A 14,463-nucleotide genomic window follows, 5' to 3' on the forward strand; every position below is an offset into this window, starting at 1 on the left:
TGCTGATTGTCATCTCCTAGCAGGAGGTCTGATGAATAGAAAGACCTGGCTGGAAGTTCTCTGTGTGAAGGTGTGATAGTGTCATATGGCCAAACCCTTCGTTTACAGCACGTCCTCTGAACAGGCAATAACCAGCAAGGATGGGAAAAACAATTTGTCTATAAGAAGCCCCTTTTGGATGTCACTTTCTAAAACCTGAACGTGGTAAGGTCCCCTTACACCATTATGGCACCCCACAGCCTCTCACCTCGCCCCACTGGCCCCTACAGCAGGTGTGGATTTGAAGCTGCACGCCTGCCCGCCCGGCAGCCAGCCACCTGCAGCCCTTCCTTGAGAGACAGACAGCGCCCACCTCCGTCATTCTAATGCGGAGTTCGCGTACGGGCAGCCGCTGCCGATTGGCTCGCGACCGGTGCCACATTATAATGACAGTGGAGGGCGCAGTGTCTCTCTCAAGGGCTGCGGGTGGCTGGGTGCGGGTATGCGGCTTCAAATCCACACCTGCTGCCTCCAAGCCCCCCTTAATCTCTGCATCCGGGGCACACACCCCCCTTACCTAGTTTTGACTCTGCTTTCTCTCTCTCTCTCTCCGATGTTAGATATATCTCCCCCATAGTATCATAGTAAATGAAGGGTTATACTAGTGTTTACTCTAGCTCCGGCGGCAGGCAGGGCGCCGGAGCTAGAGAAGGCAGCACCCGAAGAGGGGGCGTGGCCATTGAATAGGGGGCGTGTCTATAAGACACGTCACCCTTTTCGTCACTCTTGGGGGCGTGCCCGGCACTTACGGACACGCCGGGCAGCCCCCAAGCGCTGCTGGCAGGGAGAATGGATGCCAGGCGCATGCGCCCGGCGTCTATTCACCGGCGGTGACTGGGTCACCGCACATTTCCCCACCCGCGGGACACTGCGACCCGCGGGTGAAGACAGCACTCACAGGCTGTGAGGGCAGGGTGCTTTGTGCCCTCCAGAAGGAGGGCAGGGTACCGCGCCCCGCTAAAACAGCCTAGCGGGAAGACTATTATACGTTACAGAACTATTTCTCTGCTCACTAAAGGTCTGTTTCCGAGTCAAACGCAGCCAACATTGGCCAAAAGAGGCCGTGCATCTCCATCGCAGCTGACGCACGCGCAGAAGAAAAAGGACATGCGCCACTGCGTCCAACATCGCAGCGCATGTGACTCTGAATCCAGCCCTGAGCTTGCGGTTATACATTGGGACAGGGAACACCTTGCTTTTGCTCTAATTGGATCACACTCACATTCTGCCCAAGAATTAAATACTTTTACTTTCACAAATCAACAGTAAAGATCTATAATAGAAAAAAAAAAAGGGACAAGCAACGCGATTGTCAGCTCTGGACGCGAGTAGGCAGCGTTCGGACCCCATGTTCGGGTTTTTAAAGCGCAAGGTCACAGGACAAATCTAATGGAGTCTCTCCCCTCCCTCCCATCCTCCCCTGTAGGGTAATTATTCCCGGATCACACCGCTCGAATACACAGGAAACAGCCGCCATTATCCTGCTGACCAAGTTTGCCTGAGAAACGCTGACTCTCCTACACAGAAGACAAACCGATAATGGCAATCTAACCCCTACTGAGATCCTACTCTAGTAGATCGGGAAGCAGGGGGAGATTTCCCGAGACCTGCTACCTATACACACACGAGCTGATTCCCGAGTCGCACGGCTCAACGTGGCCAGATCTGCCCTTGTGGAAATAGGGCGGCGACAAAGTAACCGCCATGACTTGTGGGAGTGTTATGGCAGCGTTGTGGGCGTGTATCAAAAGCTCAGTGTGATTCCGATTTCCACATACGGGGGATGGAAGCCTGTGTCTAACGGATTTCCAGCATCTAGAGCATGGCGCGTGCAAGTGCCGATACGAAAGATGACTGTTGCGGCAACTGTCGTGAACATCAGCGGGCTGCGCTAGGTTCCGCTTGAACATTCGTGAACCCCCCACATTCACTGTATGAATACTGGCATTAGCAGCATTAAAGAGAAAATCTCAGATCTTCTACAGTATAATAAAGTTAATCTCGGCGTCATTGGTATATCTAAACTAATAGTATAATAACGTCATGTTTAATGTTAGCGCAAAAACTACTGAACTGATTTTCCTGAAAACTGCAACATTTTGTAGTGGAAACTCCTAGAAATAACTTGTACTTGTTTCATCTCCAACCATCAAGTTAGAGGGGAGCAATAACAAAATGTATTGACATCAATGAGATGGGTGTGGGCACCATGCCAGTAAAAGGTGGGGGGAGAGGTGCTTTGTGCCTGCAGTCACTTGAATAGGAGAGGTTACATAGCTGTCTGTGCACAGGGCACACAGTGACATAGGTGTGAGTGGTGGGTGAATAGGAGAGGTTACATAGCAGTCTGTGCACAGGGCACACAGTGACATAGGTGTGAGTGGTGGGTGAACAGGAGAGGTTACATAGCATTCTGTGCACAGGGCACACAGTGACATTGGTGTAAGTGGTGGGTGAATAGGAGAGGTTACATAGCATTCTGTGCACAGGGCACACAGTGACATAGGTGTGAGGTGGGTGAATAGGAGAGGTTACATAGCAGTCTGTGCACAGGGCACACAGTGACATTGGTGGGTGAATAGGAGAGGTTACATAGCAGTCTGTGCACAGGGCACACAGTGACATTGGTGTGAGAGGTGGGTGAATAGGATAGGTTACATAGCAGTCTGTGCACAGGGCACACAGTGACATTGGTGTGAGAGGTGGGTGAATAGGATAGGTTACATAGCAGTCTGTGCACAGGGCACACAGTGACATTGGTGTGAGAGGTGGGTGAATAGGATAGGTTACATAGCAGTCTGTGCACAGGACACACAGTGACATTGGTGTGAGTGGTGGGTGAATAGGAGAGGTTACATAGCAGTCTGTGCACAGGACACACAGTGACATTGGTGTGAGTGGTGGGTGAGTAGGATAGGCTACATAGCAGTCTGTGCACAGGGCACACAGTGACATAGGTGTGAGAGGTGGGTGAATAGGATAGGCTACATAGCAGTCTGTGCACAGGGCACACAGGGACATAGGTGTGAGTGGTGGGTGAGTAGGAGAGGTTACATAGCAGTCTGTGCACAGGACAAACAGTGACATTGGTGTGAGAGGAGGGTGAATAGGAGAGGTTACATAGCAGTCTGTGCACAGGGCACACAGTGACATTGGTGTGAGAGGTGGGTGAATAGGATAGGTTACATAGCAGTCTGTGCACAGGGCACACAGTGACATTGGTGTGAGAGGTGGGTGAATAGGTTAGGTTACATAGCAGTCTGTGCACAGGGCACACAGTGACATTGGTGTGAGAGGTGGGTGAATAGGAGAGGTTACATAGTCTGTGCACAGGGCACACAGGGACATTGGTGTGAGAGGTGGGTGAATAGGATAGGTTACATAGCAGTCTGTGCACAGGGCACACAGTGACATTGGTGTGAGAGGTGGGTGAATAGGAGAGGTTACATAGCAGTCTGTGCACAGGGCACACAGTGACATTGGTGTGAGTGGTGGGTGAATAGGAGAGGTTACATAGCAGTCTGTGCACAGGGCACACAGTGACATTGGTGTGAGAGGTGGGTGAATAGGAGAGGTTACATAGCAGTCTGTGCACAGGGCACACAGTGACATTGGTGTGAGTGGTGGGTGAGTAGGAGAGGTTACATAGCAGTCTGTGCACAGGGCACACAGTGACATAGGTGTGAGAGGTGGGTGAATAGGATAGGCTACATAGCAGTCTGTGCACAGGGCACACAGTGACATAGGTGTGAGTGGTGGTTGAGTAGGAGAGGTTACATAGCGGTCTGTGCACAGGACACACAGTGACATTGGTGTGAGAGGTGGGTGAATAGGAGAGGTTACATAGCGGTCTGTGCACAGGGCACACAGTAACATTGGTGTGAGAGGTGGGTGAATAGGATAGGTTACATAGCGGTCTGTGCACAGGGCACACAGTGACATTGGTGTGAGAGGTGGGTGAATAGGAGAGGTTACATAGCAGTCTGTGCACAGGGCACACAGTGACATTGGTGTGAGAGGTGGGTGAATAGGAGAGGTTACATAGCGGTCTGTGCACAGGGCACACAGTGACATTGGTGTGAGAGGTGGGTGAATAGGATAGGTTACATAGCGGTCTGTGCACAGGGCACACAGTGACATTGGTGTGAGTGGTGGGTGAAGAGGATAGGTTACATAGCAGTCTGTGCACAGAGCACACAGTGACATTGGTGTGAGTGGTGGGTGAATAGGAGAGGTTACATAGCAGTCTGTGCACAGGGCACACAGTGACAGGTGTGAGTGGTGGGTGAGTAGGATAGGTTACATAGCAGTATGTGCACAGGGCACACAGTGACACAGGTGTGAGTGGTGGGTGAAGAGGAGAGGTTACATAGCAGTCTGTGCACAGGGCACACAGTGACATAGGTGTGAGAGGTGGGTGAATAGGAGAGGTTACATAGCAGTATGTGCACAGGGGACACAGTGACATAGGTGTGAGAGGTGGGTGAATAGGATAGGCTACATAACAGTCTGTGCACAGGGCACACAGTGACATAGGTGTGAGTGGTGGGTGAGTAGGAGAGGTTACATAGCGGTCTGTGCACAGGGCACACAGTGACTTTGGTGTGAGAGGTGGGTGAATAGGAGAGGTTACACAGCGGTCTGTGCACAGGACACACAGTGACATTGGTGTGAGAGGTGGGTGAATAGGAGAGGTTACCAAGCGGTCTGTGCACAGGGCACACAGTGACTTTGGTGTGAGAGGTGGGTTAATAGGAGAGGTTACATAGCGGTCTGTGCACAGGGCACACAGTGACATAGGTGTGAGTGGTGGGTGAATAGGATAGGTTACATAGCGGTCTGTGCACAGGGCATACAGTGACATTGGTGTGAGTGGTGGGTGAATAGGAGGTTACATAGCGGTCTGTGCACAGGGCATACAGTGACATTGGTGTGAGAGGTGGGTGAGGGTTACATAACAGTCTGTGCACAGGGCACACAGTGACATTGGTGTGAGTGGTGGGTGAATAGGAGAGGTTACATAGCAGCCTGTGCACAGGGCACACAGTGACATTGGTGTGAGTGGTGGGTGAGTAGGATAGGTTACATAGCAGTATGTGCACAGGGCACACAGTGACACAGGTGTGAGTGGTGGGTGAAGAGGAGAGGTTACATAGCAGTCTGTGCACAGGGCACACAGTGACATTGCTGTGAGTGGTGGGTGAATAGGAGGTTACATAGCGGTCTGTGCACAGGGCATACAGTGACATTGCTGTGAGTGGTGGGTGAATAGGAGGTTACATAGCGGTCTGTGCACAGGGCATACAGTGACATTGGTGTGAGTGGTGGGTGACAGCGCTGCTGGTCACATGGGCCAATCCCGCCACAGGGCCCCTATGCAAAGCAATACAATTAGATAACCTCAAATAAAAAAACAGAGAAGCGATTTCATTGTGGGTGAAGAATCCCCCGTTTAGGGGTCTGCCTGTTCGTTCGAGCTAATCTCTTGATCGACTGGACAGATTTTAATCTGGTTTACACTATTCTACACCGCATTGGTCGAGGAAGGTTTAGGTGTATAAACCATTCTTCTGTGACAAAAGGGACCTGAGCAGTCACGATTTTAATGAAGGAAGTCACAGAAAGAAAATCTGAAACTGCAGAAACATCAAGAGAGCATGCGACAATGAGCCAGAGATCGCAATCTGCCCTGTTGCTTAGCAGCAGCCTAGAGGGTGCAAGGAGAAATCCAACTAAGGTGCAGGCCCACAAGGCTTTTTCCCCGCTTAACGTGGCACTAACAGCCTCGCGCCCAGCACATTAGTTGGAGAATACCAGTTCTCTCGACTAAACACCCAGTTTAACTCGCGACAACCGGCATTCTGACTTAACTGGCAACAGTCGGACTAAACAGCGAGAGGCATTGAATACCTCTGGATCCAACCTCCCGTCACTATTCAACTGGCACTGAATTGAATCGTCCCCAGAGAGTGAGAGACAGCCTCACCCTGATGCAGACACAGGAGCCAGGAAGAAGTCATAGCTATCAGGACTTTAATTAAAAAAAATAAAACAAAACACACCATCGGAGCACCGTAAAATAAAACAAAACACACCATCGGAGCACCGTAAAATGTATTCCTTATGATGGTGGCAGACATCGGACCACCACCGGAAGAAAAACATTGATGTCATTAACCATCGTATTCTTATGTACATCTATAAGCTGAACCAGCAGGCAGACTCAGGCCACCAATCCTCCACCATGAAGTGCTCCCCTCTCCAGCCTGATGTTCCCGCTCAGCCGCACGCCCTCGGTGAATAGGAGGCACATCCCATGGAAGTCAGCGCTGTTCTCGGACACTGCACAATGTACCCTGTATTTCCTGAGCTTCCTGTTGAGCTTCCTTGCAAAGAGGACATGGCTCATCGGGGAGGGGTGCGCATGGAGGCTGCGGAAATATGCAGAGGTGCCCCAGCCCTGGATCATGCTTACAGTAGCTGCAATACAAATCTCTCATACATGATCCTCCTGCCCTTCCCAGCACATCTCAGGAGCCGGGCCCCAGCCAGCAGCAGGAGCTGTGGGGACACTGGTGAAATGCAGGAGGCAGGAGACACAGTGGCCTGTGGTAAGAACCAGGGGCAGGAGTGAGAAGCAAGGGCGTGTGGTAAAATATAGGATGCAGGGGGCTGCGGTGAGATGCAGGGGGGCTGTGGCAATATAAAATTGCTCCCGTGCGAAGCCGGGGCAGGTCGTTAGTATACATACTGTATGTACATACTGCAGTTTAATCAAGGTATGAAATGAAGCAACTGAATTCTTACCTGACTCTAAAATGAAACACACAACCTTCATGAAAGCATGAGCAGGAGAGTGAGGCTCAACTACACCTCCAGGTAACCATAGTGACTGACCAGACAATGACTGTAACGAGACACCGGCGTCTTCTAGAGACACAAACACAATCAATGACACGAGACTAGTAAACCCGAAGCTGCAAGGACTGCAGTGCGAGCCTGGCTGCAAAGATGGATTTAGTTTTACTTTTCCATCTGGCTTCAGCAGTAGATCCTGCGGTGATCCATCCTGGGCGTGATGGTGGGGTGTGTTCTGTGATCTCATCTCTCAAAGAGGGCAAGCCAAAGGAACTTTCCAGCCCGGCTCTATGCCTGCGTACCAATGCTGGTTTCCTAGCCTTGCACCTCACATTTGCAGGCAGTACATCTGCTTTCATAGCAGAGCTCTGTTTTTGCATGTGCCCAGATGTTTCTTTTTTTACATCTTCTTGTCCTGCATGCCCATGTCCACTTAGTTCTGCTACTCCATCTTTTCGGAAGTGATTGAGGCAGCCCTTGCAGCTCTGACTTACGCGGCATCTAAGCACAGCAACGCCTGATCATTTTGTTAGGATGGGATTTTTGTCTATGTTACACATGACATTATATTTGTATCCGCTGAGAATTGCGCGCAGGAACAGTGCTCTATCTCCACAAGCGCTGCCTGGTTACTATGGTTAAATGGTCACCAGGAAGTCTCTTTTGGCCTTGCTCTCCTATGGTGGTTGGACGTTTCATCTATTGTAATATATATTACACATATCTATTTTATAAACACAAACACACACACACACTAACATTGTTTATATAGCACCAATTTCTACAGCACTCTGCAGGGGGTAAGGGACGATCTCAGAGATAAGGCACAATGTCCATGTTTTTGCAAATGGACAATATGTTATCTACCGCACTGAGCATGTGCCGCAATAGAACTGCGATGGCGGTCGCAGTGATGATTTATCTGCAACGCTATTTGTGGGCAGCAACGGGGATGGCGACTTAAATGCAGGCGTATTGCGAGTGTTTCAGGAGCATGTCACAATTTGAGATCCCATAAACATTCAAAAAGGCTTCTGCGCCTTAGTTCTGTCTGCCATTCTGCGCGACCAATGGGTTATTCAAAAGACTGATGATAGGCTGATGGTTATGTCTTTGTGCACAAGCGGCAGATCTGCAATGCCGTCGGTGGACATCTCAATACAAATTCCGGCATACAACGGACGGATGCTCTAAACAGAAACATATAGCGCAGCAACACCAACTTACAGTGTAATGGTGCCCATCGACTACTAGATCCCGGGACGATGGCACAATTAGGACATCATAATCGTGCCGTCGACTCCCTAGGGATGCAGTGCCTACACTGAACGACTGATCGTTCAGTGTAGGCACATCAATAATCCCCGAACATGGGCAGCCTGACAATGTCGTCAGGTTGTCCAGCATGTTCGGGCGATGATAGACATCGGAAACGACCAGCGGGAGCGCGCATTGCTGGTCGTTTCCGACATTTGGATGCCCGATTTGTGCACGATTTTTGAGCGATTGCATGATTACGATCGTAATCGTCTAGTGCAGTGGTGTCAATCTCGGGCCCTACAGCTGCAGTGGAACTATACATCCCAGCATGCAGTGCTATTAGGGCATACTAAAACTGTAGCAGGGCATGCTGGGATATGTAGTCCCACAAAAGCTGAAGTGCCAAAGTTTGACACCACTGATCTAGTGGATGGGCACCATTAGAATAGCAGCACGCCACATAATTTAAGATTGCAGAAATTGTGTCTGTCCACTAGATGGAGCCATTTGGCTAAGTAGTGAGACTACTTAATAGGAACAAATATATTCAACAGTTGCTAGTAACCTATACCCACTTTGACCAGAGATTGAGTACATAGATATTGAATCATATCTGCCTTCTTTTTCTACACCTAAACCCGCCACTTAGTAAATCTGGGGTTTCTACCCTTGTAATGGGGAAGCTTCCATATTCTAAAGTCTGGATTCTCTGTAGGCGTCTGGCCTTTAGTAAATTAGCATGATGCAATACCATTGGTAAACCACAGAATATGCAAAACCTAAATGGATAAGACTAATGAGATACTGCAAAGTAAATAATGGCATTAAAGTGATCCTTTACTATGAAATCACATTGGTACTGTGTGTCATTTAGTATATCAATATTTCTTAACCCAACTATAAACAGGACATAAGAAACAAAAGCAAATAAAATGAAATAAAAATAACCCCAGAAAACATAGCTCATTATAGTACTACTCTTAAGCTGCCCATCCACTAAGCGATTAAACCTAGCGATGGAGCGATAACGACGGTAGTTATCGCTCCATCGCTTGGTAATCGACCGCAAATCGGGCAGTAAAATGTTAAAAACTACCAGCGATGCGCCCGCTGGTCGTTTTTAACAACAATCATCACCCGAACATGACGGTCAACCTGACGACCGCCGTCAGGTTGCCATGTTCGGGGATGATTGATCTGCATACACTGGACGTCTGAACGTTCAGTGTACGCACTTCACCCAACGGGAGACGATGGCCTAGTGTATGGGCAGCATTAGATAATATATATTGTGTTACTTTATACAAAAAAAAAATTAAAACAAATATACAATCTTGATAAATACTTTTATTTCATAACAATGTGTAATATTTGATATTCACTATCAAGGTTTCCCAAACCCAGTCTTTACGGCACTCAAACAGTCCAGGTTTTAAGGATATCCATGCTTGAGCCCAGAGTGTTAACTCAAACTGACTGATGTACTAATGAAGTCACCTGTGCAGGGACAGCCTTAATGCCTGGACTGTTCGGCTGCCTCGAGGAAAAACAAACGCACTAAAATGGTTCATCTATAAGGAATTGTTATACTGTACTGAGGATCAGGCAGGAAAAGGGTTAATAAAATACATATACGTCACTGACTCCAATCTCTCCACCCACATAAGAACGGAAATGACATCCCACAGACAGCAGTTCTCAGGCTTGAGAGAAAAGATCGAACCGCACAAAGCCGAGAGGAACCGCTCTCCGAGTGAGACTTATTCCATGGATCTGAATCAACGCACGCCGACACAATGAGATAGATCCTACCGGCAGCAGCTGGGAGCGATCAACAGAAACAGGCCAGATTACATTTCACGATTGCACGGGGATCTGATAATATTGCTGGAGGACAAGATCTCCCTATTATTCTGGAATTATCACATACGACGGACCCAAGTTATTTAGCCACCGGAGAGGGACCTTTCTAACATAAGAAACTTGGGTTATTTTCTTTGCATTTGGAAATTGTTAATTCCACAATTGTTCAAATATACACATATATGGTGTAACCAGTAACTAACTGTACATTGTAACCAGGAGTACAGTGTAACCAGGAGTACGGTGTATGGTATAACCAGTAACTGTACGGTGTAACCAGGAGTACGGTGTATGGTATAACCAGTAACTATACATTGTAACCAAGAGTACGGTGTAACCAGTAGGTGAATGGTATAACCAGTAACTGTACAGTGTAACCAGGAGTATGGTGTAACCAGTAGGTGTACTGTATAACCAGTAACTGTACATTGTAACCAAGAGTACGGTGTAACCAGTAGGTGTATGGTATAACCAGTAACTGTAGTGTAACCAGGAGTACGGTGTAACCAGTAGGTGTATGTTTATAACCAGTAACTGTACATTGTAACCAGGAGTACGGTGTAACCAGTAACTGTACATTGTAACCAGGAGTACGGTGTACAGTGTAACCAGGAGTACGGTGTAACCAGTAACTGTGTAACCAGGAGTACGGTGTAACCAGTAGGTGAATGGTATAACCAGTAACTTTACCTTGTAACCAGGAGTACGGTGTAACCAGTAACTGTACAGTGTAACCAGGAGTACGGTGTAACCAGTAACTGTGTAACCAGGAGTACGGTGTAACTAGTAGGTGAATGGTATAACCAGTAACTGTACATTGTAACCAGGAGTACGGTGTAACCAGTAAGTAACCAGCATGGGTACAATGTAACCAGTAGGTGTATGGTATAACCATTAAGTGTTCAGTATAACCCGTAGGTGTACAGTATATAACCAGTGAGAGTACAGTATAACCAGTAGGTGCACAGTATATAACCAGTAAGAGTACAGTATAACCAGTAGGTGTACAGTATATAACCAGTAAGAGTACAGTATAACCAGTAGGTGCACAGTATATAACCAGTGAGAGTACAGTATAACCAGTAGGTGCACAGTATATAACCAGTAAGAGTACAGTATAACCAGTAGGTGCACAGTATATAACCAGTAAGAGTACAGTATAACCAGTAGGTGCACAGTATATAACCAGTAAGAGTACAGTATAACCAGTAGGTGTACAGTATATAACCAGTAAGAGTACAGTATAACCAGTAGGTGCACAGTAAATAACCAGTAAGAGTACAGTATAACCAGTAGGTGCACAGTATATAACCAGTAAGAGTACAGTATATAACCAGTAAGAGTACAGTATAACCAGTAGGTGCACAGTAAATAACCAGTAAGAGTACAGTATAACCAGTAGGTGTACAGTATATAACCAGTAAGAGTACAGTATAACCAGTAAGAGTACAGTATAACCAGTAGGTGCACAGTATATAACCAGTAAGAGTACAGTATATAACCAGTAAGAGTACAGTATAACCAGTAGGTGCACAGTAAATAACCAGTAAGAGTACAGTATAACCAGTAGGTGTACAGTATATAACCAGTAAGAGTACAGTATAACCAGTAAGAGTACAGTATAACCAGTAGGTGCACAGTATATAACCAGTAAGAGTACAGTATAACCAGTAAGAGTACAGTATAACCAGTAAGAGTACAGTATAACCAGTAGGTGCACAGTATATAACCAGTAAGAGTACAGTATAACCAGTAAGAGTACAGTATAACCAGTAGGTGTACAGTATATAACCAGTAAGAGTACAGTATAACCAGTAAGAGTACAGTATAACCAGTAGGTGTACAGTATATAACCAGTAAGAGTACAGTATAACCAGTAGGTGCACAGTATATAACCAGTAAGAGTACAGTATAACCAGTAGGTGCACAGTATATAACCAGTAAGAGTACAGTATAACCAGTAAGAGTACAGTATAACCAGTAAGAGTACAGTATAACCAGTAAGAGTACAGTATATAACCAGTAAGAGTACAGTATAACCAGTAAGAGTACAGTATAACCAGTAAGAGTACAGTATATAACCAGTAAGAGTACAGTATAACCAGTAGGTGCACAGTATATAACCAGTAAGAGTACAGTATAACCAGTAGGTGCACAGTATATAACCAGTAAGAGTACAGTATAACCAGTAAGAGTACAGTATAACCAGTAGGTGCACAGTATATAACCAGTAAGAGTACAGTATAACCAGTAGGTGCACAGTATATAACCAGTAAGAGTACAGTATAACCAGTAAGAGTACAGTATAACCAGTAGGTGTACAGTATATAACCAGTAAGAGTACAGTATAACCAGTAAGAGTACAGTATATAACCAGTAAGAGTACAGTATAACCAGTAAGAGTACAGTATAACCAGTAAGAGTACAGTATATAACCAGTAAGAGTACAGTATAACCAGTAGGTGCACAGTATATAACCAGTAAGAGTACAGTATAACCAGTAGGTGCACAGTATATAACCAGTAAGAGTACAGTATAACCAGTAAGAGTACAGTATAACCAGTAGGTGCACAGTATATAACCAGTAAGAGTACAGTATAACCAGTAGGTGCACAGTATATAACCAGTAAGAGTACAGTATAACCAGTAAGAGTACAGTATAACCAGTAGGTGTACAGTATATAACCAGTAAGAGTACAGTATAACCAGTAAGAGTATGCTGTGCACTGTGGGTGCAGGAGGACATGTGCTCAGTACCTGGGCTGCAGGAAATGGGAACATACAACATGTATGACCCAGCCACACTCACCTGCAGGACTGGACCTGAATTTACCCCGAACCCTGTTCTCGTAGTTCTCCAGATAGTTTCCCGGGTAAATGTATTATCTCCCGCCATGTGGGGACCCGCCTCCATCCCACAGTGTAATAATAATGTGTCATACATGTACCCATGTCCCCATATAACGTGCCATGTGTGCCAGCTCCGAGTCCCCACTCAGCAGCAGGGGGAGCCGGGCAACTGGCAGCACTCATGGGGTTACTAGCCGCCCCCTGGTGTTCATGTGGTGGGAATGCAGCGTGTCGGACATATCCGGGGAAGGAGGCAGCTGCTGCCAGAAGACGTGTAACCATTATACGGTTATACCTATCTCCACCGCTGAGGGGTAGTAACTGTATGACCAGCAGGGGGCGGGCGCGGCTCATTGCACATAAAGGGGGCGTCACCTGAGCGCTGCGCCAGCCTGTGCCCTGAGGTGTGTGACGCAGTGAATGGCCGCGTATAGCGGCACACCCGCCGCGCCTGTCCTGGCTCCGCCTCCTGCCGCACTGCCCTGGCTCCGCCTCCTGCCGCACTGCCCTGGCTCCGCCTCCTGCCGCACTGTGCGGCCGCTCGGCTCAGCGTCACTTATAGTCACACAATGTCAGCGGTCTGCTCCCAGCCAGTGCGTCTCAGGAAAGTCTCTCCTGCTATTGGCTGCCCGCCCATCAGTTGGTGGTGATGTCACAGGCAGGCGTGGCTATTTACTCACACTACAAGGCTGAGCCTTAGCTTAGGGGCTGGGGGTAATGGGGCAACATGGGGTATCATCATGCCTGTGGTCACATTGCAGTGTAAGGTGGAATGGTTCTGAATATTGACCTTCAGAATATCAGCATGCTCATAGGGCGGAATTCTTTTGTTTCTACTCCCCCTCGCGGCCAACGGAGCTATTCAATTGTTGCTCCTGACGGACGCGATCATCTGCCAGCACTCCATTTCAGCTCGCAGCCCCAGCGGGGTACTGAAATGTGCGAAAAGTGACCTGTTTGGGCGCCCAAACATCACTTTTCGCAGTCGCGCCCAGCACCTTGGTTGGGGGTAGCTGCTTTACGCGGCTAAACCCGACCACTTTGGGCGCAATCAGCGCGAAAAACGGCAGCAATTGAATAGCTACCCGCGATCTCGTCACTTTAGACGGGAGATCCGGACCACGTAAACAACTGAATTCCGCCCATAATGACGACATGTGGACAGTAAATCTATACCACACTTGCCCACCTTTGGGCTGCTCCCTTCCTGGTTGGGGCAACCGGGTCGACACTGCAGGATAGGGGGGGAGGGGAAGGAGAGAGAGTATGTCATGGGCAAGTTGGCAACATGGAGAGACAGACAAGATGGCACGAGTGCCTCGTGGCTCTACTACTCCCCACTATTATATTGTGAGGTAGTGGGCGGAGCTACAATGACAAAATTCTTGAGTGTTATGGACGGCCAAAGACAGCGGGCGGCCTACAGGGGACTTTCCCACACCTCACAAAAATCGGGTGGCGCTCCCGGATGATCCGGGAGAGCAGGCAAGTATGGCACGGTGAATGTCGGCCTCATATACCACGGACTGCACTGGGGCTAGGCTACATCCTGCACAACAATACATCACCATGCTTATTGCTACTGTAACATCG

The 14,463-nt window shown here is 47.9% G+C and overlaps 1 protein-coding gene across 1 annotated transcript in view; it reads right to left on the bottom strand.

The window, feature by feature from the left end:
- Positions 1 to 13,420, bottom strand: part of LOC148532538 (uncharacterized) — a 44,191-nt gene extending 30,771 nt beyond the window's left edge. Inside the window, exon 1 of the mRNA XM_088467514.1 lies at positions 13,246 to 13,420. The gene's annotated coding sequence lies outside the window, so the exon portion shown is untranslated. The remainder of the gene's footprint in view (positions 1 to 13,245) is intronic.
- Positions 13,421 to 14,463: the final 1,043 nt, after the last annotated feature.

The sequence above is a fragment of the Taudactylus pleione genome, unplaced genomic scaffold, assembly GCF_031769625.1.
Source record: "Taudactylus pleione unplaced genomic scaffold, aTauple2 ptg000073l, whole genome shotgun sequence".
NCBI lineage: Eukaryota > Metazoa > Chordata > Amphibia > Anura > Myobatrachidae > Taudactylus > Taudactylus pleione.